The sequence below is a fragment of the Pan troglodytes genome, chromosome 4, assembly GCF_028858775.2.
Source record: "Pan troglodytes isolate AG18354 chromosome 4, NHGRI_mPanTro3-v2.0_pri, whole genome shotgun sequence".
Taxonomy (NCBI): Eukaryota; Metazoa; Chordata; class Mammalia; order Primates; family Hominidae; genus Pan; species Pan troglodytes.
In genome coordinates this window covers 99449875-99469712 of record NC_072402.2, presented here as the reverse complement: position 1 = coordinate 99469712, position 19838 = coordinate 99449875, and the positions used below count along the sequence as shown (strand labels likewise).

General features: G+C 52.8%; 1 long non-coding RNA gene across 1 annotated transcript in view; it reads right to left on the bottom strand.

Annotated features, from left to right (window-relative positions):
• LOC134810091 (uncharacterized) overlaps window positions 1-19838 on the bottom strand; it is a 44125-nt gene that overhangs the window by 2401 nt on the left and 21886 nt on the right. The window contains exon 2 of the long non-coding RNA XR_010157285.1: window positions 305-352. This is a non-coding gene — a long non-coding RNA (uncharacterized LOC134810091). The remainder of the gene's footprint in view (window positions 1-304; window positions 353-19838) is intronic.

Sequence of the window (19838 nt, the reverse complement as noted above, 5' to 3'; positions counted from 1 at the left end):
ATTATGCAAGTAGGAGTCAAAGTTTCATGCAAGAATATTGGCATTTGCCAAATGTATGTATGCATTGTTTTTCCAAATAAGATTTAGATATTGTTTGTAATGAGATCTTACAATGATACAAAAAACTGCAAAAAATTAATAGTTAATAACATTATGGTTATTTCTGCGAATGGTAAGGGTTTCTGATGTCCCAACCATGTTATAAAAATCCTATTTAAATAAATTTCTTAAAGTAAATAAAAAGAATATAGCATATACATTTGTATATGAATATAGTGCATAGCACATACAGAATTTTCCTCACCGTAATTTTCATAACTTAGTTCAAGACAAGAGCTGAAATATTTTTCCCCTGAAAAAAATAAGTAAAATGAAATAAAATGAAATGCAGTAATATAAAGCAAAACAAAGAGAGTCATAGCAATTTTCAACATAATGCAAACTAATGTCATAAGAATAATTTTGGGTTCTTTGGAGGACCTATGGAAAACTCAGCACTTTCTGTTCACCTGATAGGTGTATTTGAAATAGCATTCACCTATGTCAGAAAGACCTAGACTAAAAGTAACTTCTTAATACTAGTAATTCAAGTAGTTGATAATTTATTCTGGTTAGTCACATAACATATCTTGGATTAGTTTCCTCATATGTCATAGAAAATAAGATTATATCAAGATAAAATTTTACAAAATAACAAGAAAAGCCAATATCATAGCGCCCGAACAGATTAGCTAAGTAGTAGATATGTATTAGTCCATTTTCATGCTGCTACAAAGAACTACGCGAGACTGGATAATTTAGAAAGAAAAGAGGTTTAATTGACTCACAGTTCAGCATGACTGAGGAGGCCTCAGAAAAATTACAATCATGGCAGAAGGCGAAGGGGAAGCAAGGCATCTTTTTCACAAAGCAGCAGGAAGGAGAAGTGTGGAGTAAAAGCCACACTTTTACTGGAAAACCAAAAGCTTCCAGTATAAGGGAAAAGCCAAAAGCCCCTTATAATATCATCAGATCTCATGTGAACTCAGTCACTATCATGAGAACAACATGGGGAAAACTGCCCCCATGATTCAATTATCTCCACCTGGTCTCTCCCTTGACACATAGAGATTATGGGGATTATGGGGTTTACAATTCAAAATGAGATTTGGGTGGGGACACAAAGCCTAACCATATTAGTATAGGAACTCTTATCATCATCAGTTCCCTTTCCTAAATTTTTTGTTCCACATTCTTTTTTATTTCTAGCTGCTGAAATCCTACACTTACCTCAAGACTAAACTTAAATTTTGCTTCCCATATTTACCCAATTGTAAATAATAATTTCCACTGATAGCCTATGAAAATTATAAATACAAAACTACTAATTAGAAAAAAAGGTCAACACCTTTTAAAGCCTTTATTTCAAGATACAGACTCAAGTATTAAGAGAAAGATAAATTGATTGCTGACATGATTACTACATTACTTGCTTTCACAAAACACTTATTTTTATGAAACTGATAATTTGATTTTAAAAATGGGGGAGTTCTACTTTACATTTCATGATTTTTTTCAAGATGTTAAAAAAATACACCCACCTTCTTATACACAGCACACAATTATTGAAAATAATTCAGTGCTCCGTACTTTATTTTTAAAGGGAGAGGGAAAAGGCTGGTATGTCATTTTGTATAACTAGAGTGTTTCATACTTATAATAATAATAATAATAATAATAATAATAATAAACTTCTCACATAAAGAACAAATTAGCTGTACTGGGGAGACTTGGAAGACAAGTGATCTATAACTGCAGATGTAGCTGCCTCTCCAGTTCTAACTCTTGGTAACTTAGAAGCTGCACTTGGAAGATACTACACTTTGCCAGAGTAAGTCCTTCTCTGTTTTAATGAGCTGAAATGTATTTCTGCATCTGTGCAATTGGATAAATTCCTATCTGGACAAGAAAGGGCTATTAAAGTTAAAGAGGCCAGAGTATAGCAAAAACTTGAATAATGTTAAATACTAAAGTCTTCATGCACATAATGATTCTTCCTGACATTAATGGATTTTAATGAAATGTATGGAATTGATGTATCTGTAATTATTATCCTTATTTTTAAGAATAGGTGCATCCATTAAGTATGAATTTTTATTTTTTTATGTTAGAAACCTTGAATATTAAAAATATAATAATCAAACATTGCTTTTGTTCCTACAGTAAGATCAAATCAAACAAACAACATAAGAACTTGGCACCAGTAAGTTATAAAGGAATAAGTACACAAAGAAAAATGTATCAAATGTGTCTTGGAATTATCAGAAGCTGTTTCAAGAAGGTCCCTTATTCTTAGTCGCTAACATTTTCTTTACCTTTTACTCAAATCTTCCTTTAATTATAATGGAAAAGTGTGATCATTATGTCCATAAGCAGCTATGATCACTTGAGAAAGACAAAATCTAGCAGTTGGCAATACTAGATGATTGAACGTTTCCTTTGGCACTATTTGTCTCAAGTAAAAGGATCTGGAATTTATAGATATGAAATGCATTAACAAAGGGAGGGTGATAAAAGGCCTAATCTTAACATGATGTTGGCAACCTTAGCAGTGATAAAATATTTTTTATTTGCATTAGTGGTTTTCATGGAAATAAATAGTTCAACTAACTAAAAGTAATGCTATTTTATATCCAACTAATTACTCATAAAAAGTCAAAACGTCAATATAATTTATAACAGCAAATTACATCAAAATATGAAAGATTTGCTTCTTCTTTATAAATGATTGCATAAAATGCCTTTGAAGACAAGCATTCATATTCCAGAAATGGGCTATGTTGAGAAGGCATTTAACAGAACTTGAGAAGACGACAAAATCTGTAAGTATAGTGATTCTAAGTTACCAAGAGTTAGAACTGGAGAGGCAGCTACATCTGTGGTTATAGATAAGCTCCTTTAAGGTTCTTTCAGGGAATGAACCTTCCTTTCTAACACTGTGGACCAAGAAGAAAACAGATATTTTCTTTCATAACCCCGTGTAAATCTGAAGGTAGTTTAAGATCTAAAGAGCCTGGGAGTAGGCCAAGCACAGCAGTGAATGCCTGTAATTCTAGCTCTTTGAGAGGCCAAGACAGGAAGATTATTTGAGGCCAGGAGTTTGAAATCAACCTGGGCATTATAGACCCACATTTCTAAAAATATAGAAATTAGCTGGGCATCAAAGCACATGCCTGTAGTGCCAGCTACTTTTCAGGAAACTAAGGTGGGTGGATCACTTAAGCCCAGGAGACTGAGGCTGCAGTGAGAGTTAACTTCAGCCTGAGTGACAGAGCAAGAACTTGTCTTAAAAAAAAAAAAAAAAAAAAAGATAAAGAACATGCATGAGTCCTGAGATGACAAAGAAGCTGAGAGAGGTCTAAAACATTACCAACTTTTTAGGTTTGTAACATGTTAATAATGAAGAAATCCAAACCGAATTATAAAATTGCTGTTCTTTAAATGTATTATAAACAAATTTACATCTTAATCCATAATACATGAATATGACTATTGCATATATGGCATCTTTTAGTTTGTAATTAATAACCTAAATCATTAACTTCCTTGGAAATATGAGACCTGGGACAAATGACCAATTTTCCTGCTTTGTGTGGGTCCTGCATTACTTTCCAGAATTTTTTTTTTTTTTTTTTTTTAGAAGCGAAGCCTAGCCTAGCCTAGCCTAGCCTACCCTAGCCTAGCCTAGCCTAGCCTAGCCTAGCCTACTAGCCTAGCCTAGCCTAGCCTAGCCTAGCCTAGCCTAGCCTAGCCTAGCCTACTAGCCTAGCCTACTAGCCTAGCCTAGCCTAGCCTAGCCTAGCCTACTAGCCTAGCCTAGCCTAGCCTAGCCTAGCCTACTAGCCTAGCCTAGCTTAGCCTAGCCTAGCCTAGCCTAGCCTAGCCTAGCCTACTAGCCTAGCCTAGCTTAGCCTAGCCTAGCCTAGCCTAGCCTAATAGCCTAGCTTAGCCTAGCCTAGCCTAGCCTAGCCTAGCCTAGCCTAGCCTACTAGCCTAGCCTACTAGCCTAGCCTAGCCTAGCCTAGCCTAGCCTACTAGCCTAGCCTAGCCTAGCCTAGCCTAGCCTACTAGCCTAGCCTAGCTTAGCCTAGCCTAGCCTAGCCTAGCCTAGCCTAGCCTACTAGCCTAGCCTAGCTTAGCCTAGCCTAGCCTAGCCTAGCCTAATAGCCTAGCTTAGCCTAGCCTAGCCTAGCCTAGCCTAGCCTAGCCTAGCCTACTAGCCTAGCCTAGCTTAGCCTAGCCTAGCCTAGCCTAGCCTAATAGCCTAGCCTAGCCTAGCCTAGCCTAGCCTAGCCTAATAGCCTAGCCTAGCCTAGCCTAGCCTAGCCTAGCCTACTAGCCTAGCCTAGCCTAGCCTAGCCTAGCCTAGCCTAGCCTAGCCTACTAGCCTAGCCTAGCCTAGCCTAGCCTAGCCTAGCCTAGCCTACTAGCCTAGCCTAGCCTAGCCTAGCCTACTAGCCTAGCCTAGCCTAGCCTAGCCTAGCCTAGCCTACTAGCCTAGCCTAGCCTAGCCTAGCCTAGCCTAGCCTAGCCTAGCCTAGCCTAGCCTAGCCTAGCCTAGCCTACTAGCCTAGCCTAGCCTAGCCTAGCCTAGCCTAGCCTAGCCTAGCCTACTAGCCTAGCCTAGCCTAGCCTAGACTACTAGCCTAGCCTAGCCTAGCCTAGCCTAGCCTAGCCTACTAGCCTAGCCTAGCCTAGCCTAGCCTAGCCTAGCCTAGCCTACTAGCCTAGCCTAGCCTAGCCTAGCCTAGCCTAGCCTAGCCTACTAGCCCAGCCTAGCCTACCCTAGCCTAGCCTAGCCTACTAGCCTAGCCTAGCCTAGCCTAGCCTAGCCTAGCCTACTAGCCTAGCCTAGCCTAGCCTAGCCTAGCCTAGCCTAGCCTACTAGCCTAGCCTAGCCTAGCCTAGCCGAGCCTAGCCTAGCCTACTAGCCTAGCCTAGCCTAGCCTACCCTAGCCTAGCCTACTAGCCTAGCCTAGCCTACTAGCCTAGCCTAGCCTAGCCTAGCCTACTAGCCTAGCCTAGCCTAGCCTAGCCTACTAGCCTAGCCTAGCCTACTAGCCTAGCCTAGCCTACTAGCCTAGCCTAGCCTAGCCTAGCCTAGCCTAGCCTAGCCTAGCCTAGCCTAGCCTACTAGCCTAGCCTAGCCTAGCCTAGCCTAGCCTACTACCCTAGCCTAGCCGACTACCCTAGCCTAGCCTAGCCTAGCCTAGCCTAGCCTAGCCTACTAGCCTAGCCTAGCCTAGCCTAGCCTAGCCTAGCCTAATAGCCTAGCCTAGCCTAGCCTAGCCTAGCCTACTAGCCTAGCCTAGCCTAGCCTAGCCTAGCCTAGCCTACTAGCCTAGCCTAGCCTAGCCTAGCCTAGCCTAGCCTAGCCTAGCCTACTAGCCTAGCCTAACCTAGCCTAGCCTACTAGCCTAGCCTAACCTAGCCTAGCCTAGCCTAGCCTAGCCTACTAGCCTAGCCTAGCCTAGCCTAGCCTAGCCTAGCCTACTAGCCTAGCCTAGCCTAGCCTAGCCTAGACTAGCCTACTAGCCTAGCCTAGCCTAGCCTAGCCTAGCCTAGCCTAGCCTACTAGCCTAGCCTAGCCTAGCCTAGCCTAGCCTAGCCTAGCCTAGCCTACTAGCCTAGCCTAGCCTAGCCTAGCCTACTAGCCTAGCCTAGCCTAGCCTAGCCTAGCCTAGCCTAGCCTAGCCTACTAGCCTAGCCTACTAGCCTAGCCTAGCCTAGCCTAGCCTAGCCTAGCCTAGCCTACTAGCCTAGCCTAGCCTAGCCTAGCCTAGCCTAGCCTACTAGCCTAGCCTAGCCTAGCCTAGCCTAGCCTACTAGCCTAGCCTAGCCTAGCCTAGCCTACTAGCCTAGCCTAGCCTAGCCTAGCCTACTAGCCTAGCCTAGCCTAGTAGCCTAGCCTAGCCTAGCCTAGCCTACTAGCCTAGCCTAGCCTAGTAGCCTAGCCTAGCCTAGCCTACTAGCCTAGCCTAGCCTAGTAGCCTAGCCTAGCATAGCCTAGCCTACTAGCCTAGCCTAGCCTAGCCTAGCCTACTAGCCTAGCCTAGCCTAGCCTAGCCTAGCCTAGCCTACTAGCCTAGCCTAGCCTAGCCTAGCCTAGCCTAGCCTAGCCTACTAGCCTAGCCTAGCCTAGCCTAGCCTACTAGCCTAGCCTAGCCTAGCCTAGCCTAGCCTAGCCTAGCCTACTAGCCTAGCCTACTAGCCTAGCCTAGCCTAGCCTAGCCTAGCCTAGCCTAGCCTACTAGCCTAGCCTAGCCTAGCCTAGCCTAGCCTAGCCTAGCCTACTAGCCTAGCCTAGCCTAGCCTAGCCTAGCCTACTAGCCTAGCCTAGCCTAGCCTAGCCTACTAGCCTAGCCTAGCCTAGTAGCCTAGCCTAGCCTAGCCTAGCCTACTAGCCTAGCCTAGCCTAGTAGCCTAGCCTAGCCTAGCCTACTAGCCTAGCCTAGCCTAGTAGCCTAGCCTAGCATAGCCTAGCCTACTAGCCTAGCCTAGCCTAGCCTAGCCTACTAGCCTAGCCTAGCCTAGCCTAGCCTAGCCTAGCCTACTAGCCTAGCCTAGCCTAGCCTAGCCTAGCCTAGCCTAGCCTAGCCTACTAGCCTAGCCTAGCCTAGCCTAGCCTAGCCTACTAGCCTAGCCTAGCCTAGCCTAGCCTAGCCTACTAGCCTAGCCTAGCCTAGCCTAGCCTACTAGCCTAGCCTAGCCTAGCCTAGCCTAGCCTAGCCTAGCCTAGCCTACTAGACTAGCCTAGCCTAGCCTACTAGCATAGCCTAGCCTAGCCTAGCCTACTAGCCTAGCCTAGCCTAGCCTAGCCTAGCCTAGCCTAGCCTAGCCTACTAGCCTAGCCTAGCCTAGCCTAGCCTAGCCTAGCCTAGCCTACTAGCCTAGCCTAGCCTAGCCTAGCCTAGCCTAGCCTACTAGCCTAGCCTAGCCTAGCCTAGCCTAGCCTACTAGCCTAGCCTAGCCTAGCCTACTAGCCTACCCTAGCCTAGCCTACTAGCCTAGCCTAGCCTAGCCTAGCCTAGCCTAGCCTAGCCTACTAGCCTAGCCTAGCCTAGCCTAGCCTAGCCTAGCCTAGCCTACTAGCCTAGCCTAGCCTAGCCTAGCCTAGCCTAGCCTACTAGCCTAGCCTAGCCTAGCCTAGCCTAGCCTAGCCTAGCCTACTAGCGCAGCCTAGCCTACCCTAGCCTAGCCTAGCCTACTAGCCTAGCCTAGCCTAGCCTAGCCTAGCCTAGCCTAGCCTACTAGCCTAGCCTAGCCTAGCCTAGCCTAGCCTAGCCTACTAGCCTAGCCTAGCCTAGCCTAGCCTAGCCTAGCCTAGCCTACTAGCCTAGCCTAGCCTAGCCTAGCCGAGCCTAGCCTAGCCTAGCCTAGCCGAGCCTAGCCTAGCCTACTAGCCTAGCCTAGCCTAGCCTAGCCTACCCTAGCCTAGCCTACTAGCCTAGCCTAGCCTACTAGCCTAGCCTAGCCTAGCCTCGCCTACTAGCCTAGCCTAGCCTAGCCTAGCCTACTAGCCTAGCCTAGCCTAGCCTAGCCTAGCCTAGCCTAGCCTACTAGCCTAGCCTAGCCTAGCCTAGCCTAGCCTAGCCTAGCCTAGCCTAGCCTAGCCTACTAGCCTAGCCTAGCCTAGCCTAGCCTAGCCTAGCCTACTAGCCTAGCCTAGCCTAGCCTAGCCTAGCCTAGCCTAGCCTACTAGCCTAGCCTAGCCTAGCCTAGCCTAGCCTAGCCTACTAGCCTAGCCTAGCCTAGCCTAGCCTAGCCTACTAGCCTAGCCTAGCCTAGCCTAGCCTAGCCTAGCCTACTAGCCTAGCCTAGCCTAGCCTACTAGCCTAGCCTAGCCTAGCCTAGCCTAGCCTAGCCTAGCCTACTAGCCTAGCCTAACCTAGCCTAGCCTAGCCTAGCCTAGCCTACTAGCCTAGCCTAGCCTAGCCTAGCCTAGCCTAGCCTAGCCTAGCCTACTAGCCTAGCCTAGCCTAGCCTAGCCTAGCCTAGCCTAGCCTAGCCTACTAGCCTAGCCTAGCCTAGCCTAGCCTAGCCTAGCCTAGCCTACTAGCCTAGCCTAGCCTAGCCTAGCCTAGCCTAGCCTAGCCTACTAGCCTAGCCTAGCCTAGCCTAGCCTAGCCTACTAGCCTAGCCTAGCCTAGCCTAGCCTAGCCTACTAGCCTAGCCTAGCCTAGCCTAGCCTAGCCTACTAGCCTAGCCTAGCCTAGCCTAGCCTAGCCTACTAGCCTAGCCTAGCCTAGCCTAGCCTAGCCTACTAGCCTAGCCTAGCCTAGCCTAGCCTACTAGCCTAGCCTAGCCTAGCCTAGCCTAGCCTAACCTAGCCTAGCCTAGCCTAGCCTAACCTAGGCTAATAGCCTAGCCTAGCCTAGCCTAGCCTAGCCTAGCCTACTAGCCTAGCCTAGCCTAGCCTAGCCTAGCCTAGCCTAGCCTAGCCTACTAGCCTAGCCTAGCCTAGCCTAGCCTAGCCTAGCCTAGCCTACTAGCCTAGCCTACTAGCCTAGCCTAGCCTAGCCTAGCCTAGCCTAGCCTAGCCTACTAGCCTAGCCTAGCCTAGCCTAGCCTAGCCTAGCCTCCTAGCCTAGCCTAGCCTAGCCTACTAGCCTAGCCTAGCCTAGCCTAGCCTACTAGCCTAGCCTAGCCTAGCCTAGCCTACTAGCCTAGCCTAGCCTAGTAGCCTAGCCTAGCCTAGCCTAGCCTACTAGCCTAGCCTAGCCTAGTAGCCTAGCCTAGCATAGCCTAGCCTAGTAGCCTAGCCTAGCCTAGCCTAGCCTACTAGCCTAGCCTAGCCTAGCCTAGCCTAGCCTAGCCTAGCCTACTAGCCTAGCCTAGCCTAGCCGCCTAGCCTAGCCTAGCCTAGCCTAGCCTAGCCTAGCCTAGCCTACTAGCCTAGCCTAGCCTACTAGCCTAGCCTAGCCTAGCCTAGCCTAGCCTAGCCTAATAGCCTAGCCTAGCCTAGCCTAGCCTAGCCTAGCCTAGCCTACTAGCCTAGCCTAGCCTAGCCTAGCCTAGCCTAGCCTAGCCTACTAGCCTAGCCTAGCCTAGCCTAGCCTAGCCTAGCCTACTAGCCTAGCCTACTAGCCTAGTCTAGCCTAGCCTAGCCTAGCCTAGCCTAGCCTACTAGCCTAGCCTAGCCTAGCCTAGCCTAGCCTAGCCTAGCCTACTAGCCTAGCCTAGCCTAGCCTAGCCTAGCCTAGCCTACTAGCCTAGCCTAGCCTAGCCTAGCCTAGCCTACTAGCCTAGCCTAGCCTAGCCTAGCCTAGCCTAGCCTACTAGCCTAGCCTAGCCTAGCCTAGCCTAGCCTAGCCTACTAGCCTAGCCTAGCCTAGCCTAGCCTAGCCTACTAGCCTAGCCTAGCCTAGCCTAGCCTAGCCTAGCCTACTAGCCTAGCCTAGCCTAGCCTAGCCTAGCCTAGCCTACTAGCCTAGCCTAGCCTAGCCTACTAGCCTAGCCTAGCCTAGCCTAGCCTACTAGCCTAGCCTAGCCTAGCCTAGCCTAGCCTACTAGCCTAGCCTAGCCTAGCCTACTAGCCTAGCCTAGCCTAGCCTAGCCTACTAGCCTAGCCTAGCCTAGCCTAGCCTAGCCAGTAGCCTAGCCTAGCCTAGCCTAGCCTACTAGCCTAGCCTAGCCTAGCCTAGCCTAGCCTACTAGCCTAGCCTAGCCTAGCCTAGCCTAGCCTACTAGCCTAGCCTAGCCTAGCCTAGCCTACTAGCCTAGCCTAGCCTAGCCTACTAGCCTAGCCTAGCCTAGCCTAGCCTACTAGCCTAGCCTAGCCTAGCCTAGCCTAGCCTAGCCTACTAGCCTAGCCTAGCCTAGCCTAGCCTACTAGCCTAGCCTAGCCTAGCCTAGCCTACTAGCCTAGCCTAGCCTAGCCTAGCCTAGCCTAGCCTAGCCTAATAGCCTAGCCTAGCCTAGCCTAGCCTAGCCTAGCCTAGCCTAGCCTACTAGCCTAGCCTAGCCTAGCCTAGCCTAGCCTAGCCTAGCCTACTAGCCTAGCCTAGCCTAGCCTAGCCTAGCCTAGCCTAGCCTACTAGCCTAGCCTAGCCTAGCCTAGCCTAGCCTAGCCTAGCCTAGCCTACTAGCCTAGCCTAGCCTAGCCTAGCCTAGCCTAGCCTAGCCTACTAGCCTAGCCTAGCCTAGCCTAGCCTAGCCTAGCCTAGCCTACTAGCCTAGCCTAGCCTAGCCTACTAGCCTAGCCTAGCCTAGCCTAGCCTAGCCTACTAGCCTAGCCTAGCCTAGCCTAGCCTAGCCTACTAGCCTAGCCTAGCCTAGCCTAGCCTAGCCTACTAGCCTAGCCTAGCCTAGCCTAGCCTAGCCTACTAGCCTAGCCTAGCCTAGCCTAGCCTACTAGCCTAGCCTAGCCTAGCCTAGCCTAGCCTAACCTAGCCTAGCCTAGCCTAGCCTAACCTAGGCTAATAGCCTAGCCTAGCCTAGCCTAGCCTAGCCTAGCCTACTAGCCTAGCCTAGCCTAGCCTAGCCTAGCCTAGCCTAGCCTAGCCTACTAGCCTAGCCTAGCCTAGCCTAGCCTAGCCTAGCCTAGCCTACTAGCCTAGCCTACTAGCCTAGCCTAGCCTAGCCTAGCCTAGCCTAGCCTAGCCTACTAGCCTAGCCTAGCCTAGCCTAGCCTAGCCTAGCCTCCTAGCCTAGCCTAGCCTAGCCTACTAGCCTAGCCTAGCCTAGCCTAGCCTACTAGCCTAGCCTAGCCTAGCCTAGCCTACTAGCCTAGCCTAGCCTAGTAGCCTAGCCTAGCCTAGCCTAGCCTACTAGCCTAGCCTAGCCTAGTAGCCTAGCCTAGCATAGCCTAGCCTAGTAGCCTAGCCTAGCCTAGCCTAGCCTACTAGCCTAGCCTAGCCTAGCCTAGCCTAGCCTAGCCTAGCCTACTAGCCTAGCCTAGCCTAGCCTAGCCTAGCCTAGCCTAGCCTACTAGCCTAGCCTAGCCTACTAGCCTAGCCTAGCCTAGCCTAGCCTAGCCTAGCCTAATAGCCTAGCCTAGCCTAGCCTAGCCTAGCCTAGCCTAGCCTACTAGCCTAGCCTAGCCTAGCCTAGCCTAGCCTAGCCTAGCCTACTAGCCTAGCCTAGCCTAGCCTAGCCTAGCCTAGCCTACTAGCCTAGCCTACTAGCCTAGTCTAGCCTAGCCTAGCCTAGCCTAGCCTAGCCTACTAGCCTAGCCTAGCCTAGCCTAGCCTAGCCTAGCCTAGCCTACTAGCCTAGCCTAGCCTAGCCTAGCCTAGCCTAGCCTACTAGCCTAGCCTAGCCTAGCCTAGCCTAGCCTAGCCTACTAGCCTAGCCTAGCCTAGCCTAGCCTAGCCTAGCCTACTAGCCTAGCCTAGCCTAGCCTAGCCTAGCCTACTAGCCTAGCCTAGCCTAGCCTAGCCTAGCCTAGCCTACTAGCCTAGCCTAGCCTAGCCTAGCCTAGCCTAGCCTACTAGCCTAGCCTAGCCTAGCCTACTAGCCTAGCCTAGCCTAGCCTAGCCTACTAGCCTAGCCTAGCCTAGCCTAGCCTAGCCTACTAGCCTAGCCTAGCCTAGCCTACTAGCCTAGCCTAGCCTAGCCTAGCCTACTAGCCTAGCCTAGCCTAGCCTAGCCTAGCCAGTAGCCTAGCCTAGCCTAGCCTAGCCTACTAGCCTAGCCTAGCCTAGCCTAGCCTAGCCTACTAGCCTAGCCTAGCCTAGCCTAGCCTAGCCTACTAGCCTAGCCTAGCCTAGCCTAGCCTACTAGCCTAGCCTAGCCTAGCCTACTAGCCTAGCCTAGCCTAGCCTAGCCTACTAGCCTAGCCTAGCCTAGCCTAGCCTAGCCTAGCCTACTAGCCTAGCCTAGCCTAGCCTAGCCTACTAGCCTAGCCTAGCCTAGCCTAGCCTACTAGCCTAGCCTAGCCTAGCCTAGCCTAGCCTAGCCTAGCCTAATAGCCTAGCCTAGCCTAGCCTAGCCTAGCCTAGCCTAGCCTAGCCTACTAGCCTAGCCTAGCCTAGCCTAGCCTAGCCTAGCCTAGCCTACTAGCCTAGGCTAGCCTAGCCTAGCCTAGCCTAGCCTAGCCTAGCGTAGCCTACTAGCCTAGCCTAGCCTAGCCTAGCCTAGCCTAGCCTAGCCTAGCCTAGCCTAGCCTAGCCTACTAGCCTAGCCTAGCCTAGCCTAGCCTAGCCTAGCCTAGCCTACTAGCCTAGCCTAGCCTAGCCTAGCCTAGCCTAGCCTAGCCTCGCCTACTAGCCTAGCCTAGCCTAGCCTACTAGCCTAGCCTAGCCTAGCCTAGCCTACTAGCCTAGCCTAGCCTAGCCTAGCCTACTAGCCTAGCCTAGCCTAGCCTACTAGCCTAGCCTAGCCTAGCCTAGCCTAGCCTAGCCTAGCCTACTAGCCTAGCCTACTAGCCTAGCCTAGCCTAGCCTAGCCTAGCCTAGCCTAGCCTAGCCTACTAGCCTAGCCTAGCCTAGTAGCCTAGCCTAGCCTAGCCTAGCCTACTAGCCTAGCCTAGCCTAGCCTAGCCTACTAGCCTAGCCTAGCCTAGTAGCCTAGCCTAGCCTAGCCTAGCCTACTAGCCTAGCCTAGCCTAGTAGCCTAGCCTAGCATATCCTAGCCTAGTAGCCTAGCCTAGCCTAGCCTAGCCTACTAGCCTAGCCTAGCCTAGCATAGCCTAGCCTAGCCTAGCCTACTAGCCTAGCCTAGCCTAGCCTAGCCTAGCCTAGCCTAGCCTAGCCTACTAGCCTAGCCTAGCCTAGCCTAGCCTAGCCTAGCCTACTAGCCTAGCCTAGCCTAGCCTAGCCTACTAGCCTAGCCTAGCCTAGCCTAGCCTAGCCTAGCCTAGCCTACTAGCCTAGCCTAGCCTAGCCTAGCCTAGCCTAGCCTAGCCTACTAGCATAGCCTAGCCTAGCCTAGCCTACTAGCCTAGCCTAGCCTAGCCTAGCCTAGCCTACTAGCCTAGCCTAGCCTAGCCTAGCCTAGCCTACTAGCCCAGCCTAGCCTAGCCTACCCTAGCCTAGCCTAGCCTAGCCTACTAGCCTAGCCTAGCCTAGCCTAGCCTAGCCTAGCCTAGCCTACTAGCCTAGCCTAGCCTAGCCTAGCCTAGCCTAGCCTACTAGCCTAGCCTAGCCTAGCCTAGCCTAGCCTAGCCTACTAGCCTAGCCTAGCCTAGCCTAGCCTAGCCTAGCCTACTAGCCTAGCCTAGCCTACTAGCCTAGCCTAGCCTAGCCTAGCCTAGCCTAGCCTACTAGCCTAGCCTAGCCTAGCCTAGCCTAGCCTAGCCTAGCCTACTAGCCTAGCCTAGCCTAGCCTAGCCTAGCCTAGCCTACTAGCCTAGCCTAGCCTAGCCTAGCCTACTAGCCTAGCCTAGCCTAGCCTAGCCTAGCCTAGCCTACTAGCCTAGCCTAGCCTAGCCTACTAGCCCAGCCTAGCCTAGCCTAGCCTAGCCTACCCTAGCCTAGCCTACTAGCCTAGCCTAGCCTAGCCTAGCCTAGCCTACTAGCCTAGCCTAGCCTAGCGTAGCCTAGCCTAGCCTAGCCTAGCCTACTAGCCTAGCCTAGCCTAGCCTAGCCTACTAGTCTAGCCTAGCCTAGCCTAGCCTAGCCTACTAGCCTAGCCTAGCCTAGCCTAGCCTAGCCTAGCCTAGCCTACTAGCCTAGCCTAGCCTAGCCTAGCCTAGCCTACTAGCCTAGCCTAGCCTAGCCTAGCCTAGCCTAGCATACTAGCCTAGCCTAGCCTAGCCTAGCCTACTAGCCTAGCCTAGCCTAGCCTAGCCTACCCTAGCCTAGCCTACTAGCCTAGCCTAGCCTAGCCTAGCCTACTAGCCTAGCCTAATAGCCTAGCCTAGCCTAGCCTAGCCTAGCCTACTAGCCTAGCCTAGCCTAGCCTAGCCTAGCCTAGCCTACTAGCCTAGCCTAGCCTAGCCTAGCCTAGCCTAGCCTAGCCTAGCCTACTAGCCTAGCCTAACCTAGCCTAGCCTACTAGCCTAGCCTAACCTAGCCTAGCCTAGCCTAGCCTAGCCTACTAGCCTAGCCTAGCCTAGCCTAGCCTAGCCTAGCCTACTAGCCTAGCCTAGCCTAGCCTAGCCTAGCCTAGCCTACTAGCCTAGCCTAGCCTAGCCTAGCCTAGCCTAGCCTAGCCTACTAGCCTAGCCTAGCCTAGCCTAGCCTAGCCTAGCCTAGCCTAGCCTACTAGCCTAGCCTAGCCTAGCCTAGCCTACTAGCCTAGCCTAGCCTAGCCTAGCCTAGCCTAGCCTAGCCTAGCCTAGCCTACTAGCCTAGCCTACTAGCCTAGCCTAGCCTAGCCTAGCCTAGCCTAGCCTAGCCTACTAGCCTAGCCTAGCCTAGCCTAGCCTAGCCTAGCCTACTAGCCTAGCCTAGCCTAGCCTAGCCTAGCCTACTAGCCTAGCCTAGCCTAGCCTAGCCTACTAGCCTAGCCTAGCCTAGCCTAGCCTACTAGCCTAGCCTAGCCTAGTAGCCTAGCCTAGCCTAGCCTAGCCTACTAGCCTAGCCTAGCCTAGTAGCCTAGCCTAGCCTAGCCTACTAGCCTAGCCTAGCCTAGTAGCCTAGCCTAGCATAGCCTAGCCTACTAGCCTAGCCTAGCCTAGCCTAGCCTACTAGCCTAGCCTAGCCTAGCCTAGCCTAGCCTAGCCTACTAGCCTAGCCTAGCCTAGCCTAGCCTAGCCTACTAGCCTAGCCTAGCCTAGCCTAGCCTAGCCTAGCCTAGCCTACTAGCCTAGCCTAGCCTAGCCTAGCCTACTAGCCTAGCCTAGCCTAGCCTAGCCTAGCCTAGCCTAGCCTACTAGCCTAGCCTACTAGCCTAGCCTAGCCTAGCCTAGCCTAGCCTAGCCTAGCCTACTAGCCTAGCCTAGCCTAGCCTAGCCTAGCCTAGCCTAGCCTACTAGCCTAGCCTAGCCTAGCCTAGCCTAGCCTACTAGCCTAGCCTAGCCTAGCCTAGCCTACTAGCCTAGCCTAGCCTAGCCTAGCCTACTAGCCTAGCCTAGCCTAGTAGCCTAGCCTAGCCTAGCCTAGCCTACTAGCCTAGCCTAGCCTAGTAGCCTAGCCTAGCCTAGCCTACTAGCCTAGCCTAGCCTAGTAGCCTAGCCTAGCATAGCCTAGCCTACTAGCCTAGCCTAGCCTAGCCTAGCCTACTAGCCTAGCCTAGCCTAGCCTAGCCTAGCCTAGCCTACTAGCCTAGCCTAGCCTAGCCTAGCCTAGCCTAGCCTAGCCTAGCCTAGCCTACTAGCCTAGCCTAGCCTAGCCTAGCCTAGCCTACTAGCCTAGCCTAGCCTAGCCTAGCCTAGCCTACTAGCCTAGCCTAGCCTAGCCTAGCCTACTAGCCTAGCCTAGCCTAGCCTAGCCTAGCCTAGCCTAGCCTAGCCTACTAGCCTAGCCTAGCCTAGCCTACTAGCATAGCCTAGCCTAGCCTAGCCTACTAGCCTAGCCTAGCCTAGCCTAGCCTAGCCTAGCCTAGCCTAGCCTACTAGCCTAGCCTAGCCTAGCCTAGCCTAGCCTAGCCTAGCCTACTAGCCTAGCCTAGCCTAGCCTAGCCTAGCCTAGCCTACTAGCCTAGCCTAGCCTAGCCTAGCCTAGCCTACTAGCCTAGCCTAGCCTAGCCTACTAGCCTACCCTAGCCTAGCCTACTAGCCTAGCCTAGCCTAGCCTAGCCTAGCCTAGCCTAGCCTACTAGCCTAGCCTAGCCTAGCCTAGCCTAGCCTAGCCTAGCCTACTAGCCTAGCCTAGCCTAGCCTAGCCTAGCCTAGCCTACTAGCCTAGCCTAGCCTAGCCTAGCCTAGCCTAGCCTAGCCTACTAGCGCAGCCTAGCCTACCCTAGCCTAGCCTAGCCTACTAGCCTAGCCTAGCCTAGCCTAGCCTAGCCTAGCCTACTAGCCTAGCCTAGCCTAGCCTAGCCTAGCCTAGCCTAGCCTACTAGCCTAGCCTAGCCTAGCCTAGCCGAGCCTAGCCTAGCCTAGCCTAGCCGAGCCTAGCCTAGCCTACTAGCCTAGCCTAGCCTAGCCTAGCCTACCCTAGCCTAGCCTACTAGCCTAGCCTAGCCTACTAGCCTAGCCTAGCCTAGCCTCGCCTACTAGCCTAGCCTAGCCTAGCCTAGCCTACTAGCCTAGCCTAGCCTAGCCTAGCCTAGCCTAGCCTAGCCTACTAGCCTAGCCTAGCCTAGCCTAGCCTAGCCTAGCCTAGCCTAGCCTAGCCTAGCCTACTAGCCTAGCCTAGCCTAGCCTAGCCTAGCCTAGCCTACTAGCCTAGCCTAGCCTAGCCTAGCCTAGCCTAGCCTAGCCTACTAGCCTAGCCTAGCCTAGCCTAGCCTAGCCTAGCCTACTAGCCTAGCCTAGCCTAGCCTAGCCTAGCCTACTAGCCTAGCCTAGCCTAGCCTAGCCTAGCCTAGCCTACTAGCCTAGCCTAGCCTAGCCTACTAGCCTAGCCTAGCCTAGCCTAGCCTAGCCTAGCCTAGCCTACTAGCCTAGCCTAACCTAGCCTAGCCTAGCCTAGCCTAGCCTACTAGCCTAGCCTAGCCTAGCCTAGCCTAGCCTAGCCTAGCCTAGCCTACTAGCCTAGCCTAGCCTAGCCTAGCCTAGCCTAGCCTAGCCTAGCCTACTAGCCTAGCCTAGCCTAGCCTAGCCTAGCCTAGCCTAGCCTACTAGCCTAGCCTAGCCTAGCCTAGCCTAGCCTAGCCTAGCCTACTAGCCTAGCCTAGCCTAGCCTAGCCTAGCCTACTAGCCTAGCCTAGCCTAGCCTAGCCTAGCCTACTAGCCTAGCCTAGCCTAGCCTAGCCTAGCCTACTAGCCTAGCCTAGCCTAGCCTAGCCTAGCCTACTAGCCTAGCCTAGCCTAGCCTAGCCTAGCCTACTAGCCTAGCCTAGCCTAGCCTAGCCTACTAGCCTAGCCTAGCCTAGCCTAGCCTAGCCTAACCTAGCCTAGCCTAGCCTAGCCTAACCTAGGCTAATAGCCTAGCCTAGCCTAGCCTAGCCTAGCCTAGCCTACTAGCCTAGCCTAGCCTAGCCTAGCCTAGCCTAGCCTAGCCTAGCCTACTAGCCTAGCCTAGCCTAGCCTAGCCTAGCCTAGCCTAGCCTACTAGCCTAGCCTACTAGCCTAGCCTAGCCTAGCCTAGCCTAGCCTAGCCTAGCCTACTAGCCTAGCCTAGCCTAGCCTAGCCTAGCCTAGCCTCCTAGCCTAGCCTAGCCTAGCCTACTAGCCTAGCCTAGCCTAGCCTAGCCTACTAGCCTAGCCTAGCCTAGCCTAGCCTACTAGCCTAGCCTAGCCTAGTAGCCTAGCCTAGCCTAGCCTAGCCTACTAGCCTAGCCTAGCCTAGTAGCCTAGCCTAGCATAGCCTAGCCTAGTAGCCTAGCCTAGCCTAGCCTAGCCTACTAGCCTAGCCTAGCCTACTAGCCTAGCCTAGCCTAGCCTAGCCTAGCCTAGCCTAGCCTACTAGCCTAGCCTAGCCTAGCCTAGCCTAGCCTAGCCTAGCCTACTAGCCTAGCCTAGCCTACTAGCCTAGCCTAGCCTAGCCTAGCCTAGCCTAGCCTAATAGCCTAGCCTAGCCTAGCCTAGCCTAGCCTAGCCTAGCCTACTAGCCTAGCCTAGCCTAGCCTAGCCTAGCCTAGCCTAGCCTACTAGCCTAGCCTAGCCTAGCCTAGCCTACTAGCCTAGCCTAGCCTAGCCTAGCCTAGCCTAGCCTACTAGCCTAGCCTACTAGCCTAGTCTAGCCTAGCCTAGCCTAGCCTAGCCTAGCCTACTAGCCTAGCCTAGCCTAGCCTAGCCTAGCCTAGCCTAGCCTACTAGCCTAGCCTAGCCTAGCCTAGCCTAGCCTAGCCTACTAGCCTAGCCTAGCCTAGCCTAGCCTAGCCTAGCCTACTAGCCTAGCCTAGCCTAGCCTAGCCTAGCCTAGCCTACTAGCCTAGCCTAGCCTAGCCTAGCCTAGCCTACTAGCCTAGCCTAGCCTAGCCTAGCCTAGCCTAGCCTACTAGCCTAGCCTAGCCTAGCCTAGCCTAGCCTAGCCTACTAGCCTAGCCTAGCCTAGCCTACTAGCCTAGCCTAGCCTAGCCTAGCCTACTAGCCTAGCCTAGCCTAGCCTAGCCTAGCCTACTAGCCTAGCCTAGCCTAGCCTACTAGCCTAGCCTAGCCTAGCCTAGCCTACTAGCCTAGCCTAGCCTAGCCTAGCCTAGCCAGTAGCCTAGCCTAGCCTAGCCAGTAGCCTAGCCTAGCCTAGCCTAGCCTACTAGCCTAGCCTAGCCTAGCCTAGCCTAGCCTACTAGCCTAGCCTAGCCTAGCCTAGCCTAGCCTACTAGCCTAGCCTAGCCTAGCCTAGCCTACTAGCCTAGCCTAGCCTAGCCTACTAGCCTAGCCTAGCCTAGCCTAGCCTACTAGCCTAGCCTAGCCTAGCCTAGCCTAGCCTACTAGCCTAGCCTAGCCTAGCCTAGCCTACTATCCTAGCCTAGCCTAGCCTAGCCTACTAGCCTAGCCTAGCCTAGCCTAGCCTAGCCTAGCCTAGCCTAATAGCCTAGCCTAGCCTAGCCTAGCCTAGCCTAGCCTAGCCTAGCCTACTAGCCTAGCCTAGCCTAGCCTAGCCTAGCCTAGCCTAGCCTACTAGCCTAGGCTAGCCTAGCCTAGCCTAGCCTAGCCTAGCCTAGCGTAGCCTACTAGCCTAGCCTAGCCTAGCCTAGCCTAGCCTAGCCTAGCCTACTAGCCTAGCCTAGCCTAGCCTAGCCTAGCCTAGCCTAGCCTAGCCTACTAGCCTAGCCTAGCCTAGCCTAGCCTAGCCTAGCCTAGCCTCGCCTACTAGCCTAGCCTAGCCTAGCCTACTAGCCTAGCCTAGCCTAGCCTAGCCTACTAGCCTAGCCTAGCCTAGCCTAGCCTACTAGCCTAGCCTAGCCTAGCCTAGCCTACTAGCCTAGCCTAGCCTAGCCTACTAGCCTAGCCTAGCCTAGCCTAGCCTAGCCTAGCCTAGCCTACTAGCCTAGCCTACTAGCCTAGCCTAGCCTAGCCTAGCCTAGCCTAGCCTAGCCTAGCCTACTAGCCTAGCCTAGCCTAGTAGCCTAGCCTAGCCTAGCCTAGCCTACTAGCCTAGCCTAGCCTAGCCTAGCCTACTAGCCTAGCCTAGCCTAGTAGCCTAGCCTAGCCTAGCCTAGCCTACTAGCCTAGCCTAGCCTAGTAGCCTAGCCTAGCATAGCCTAGCCTAGTAGCCTAGCCTAGCCTAGCCTAGCCTACTAGCCTAGCCTAGCCTAGCATAGCCTAGCCTAGCCTAGCCTACTAGCCTAGCCTAGCCTAGCCTAGCCTAGCCTAGCCTAGCCTAGCCTACTAGCCTAGCCTAGCCTAGCCTAGCCTAGCCTAGCCTACTAGCCTAGCCTAGCCTAGCCTAGCCTACTAGCCTAGCCTAGCCTAGCCTAGCCTAGCCTAGCCTAGCCTACTAGCCTAGCCTAGCCTAGCCTAGCCTAGCCTAGCCTAGCCTACTAGCATAGCCTAGCCTAGCCTAGCCTACTAGCCTAGCCTAGCCTAGCCTAGCCTAGCCTACTAGCCTAGCCTAGCCTAGCCTAGCCTAGCCTACTAGCCCAGCCTAGCCTAGCCTACCCTAGCCTAGCCTAGCCTAGCCTACTAGCCTAGCCTAGCCTAGCCTAGCCTAGCCTAGCCTAGCCTACTAGCCTAGCCTAGCCTAGCCTAGCCTAGCCTAGCCTACTAGCCTAGCCTAGCCTAGCCTAGCCTAGCCTAGCCTACTAGCCTAGCCTAGCCTAGCCTAGCCTAGCCTAGCCTACTAGCCTAGCCTAGCCTACTAGCCTAGCCTAGCCTAGCCTAGCCTAGCCTAGCCTACTAGCCTAGCCTAGCCTAGCCTAGCCTA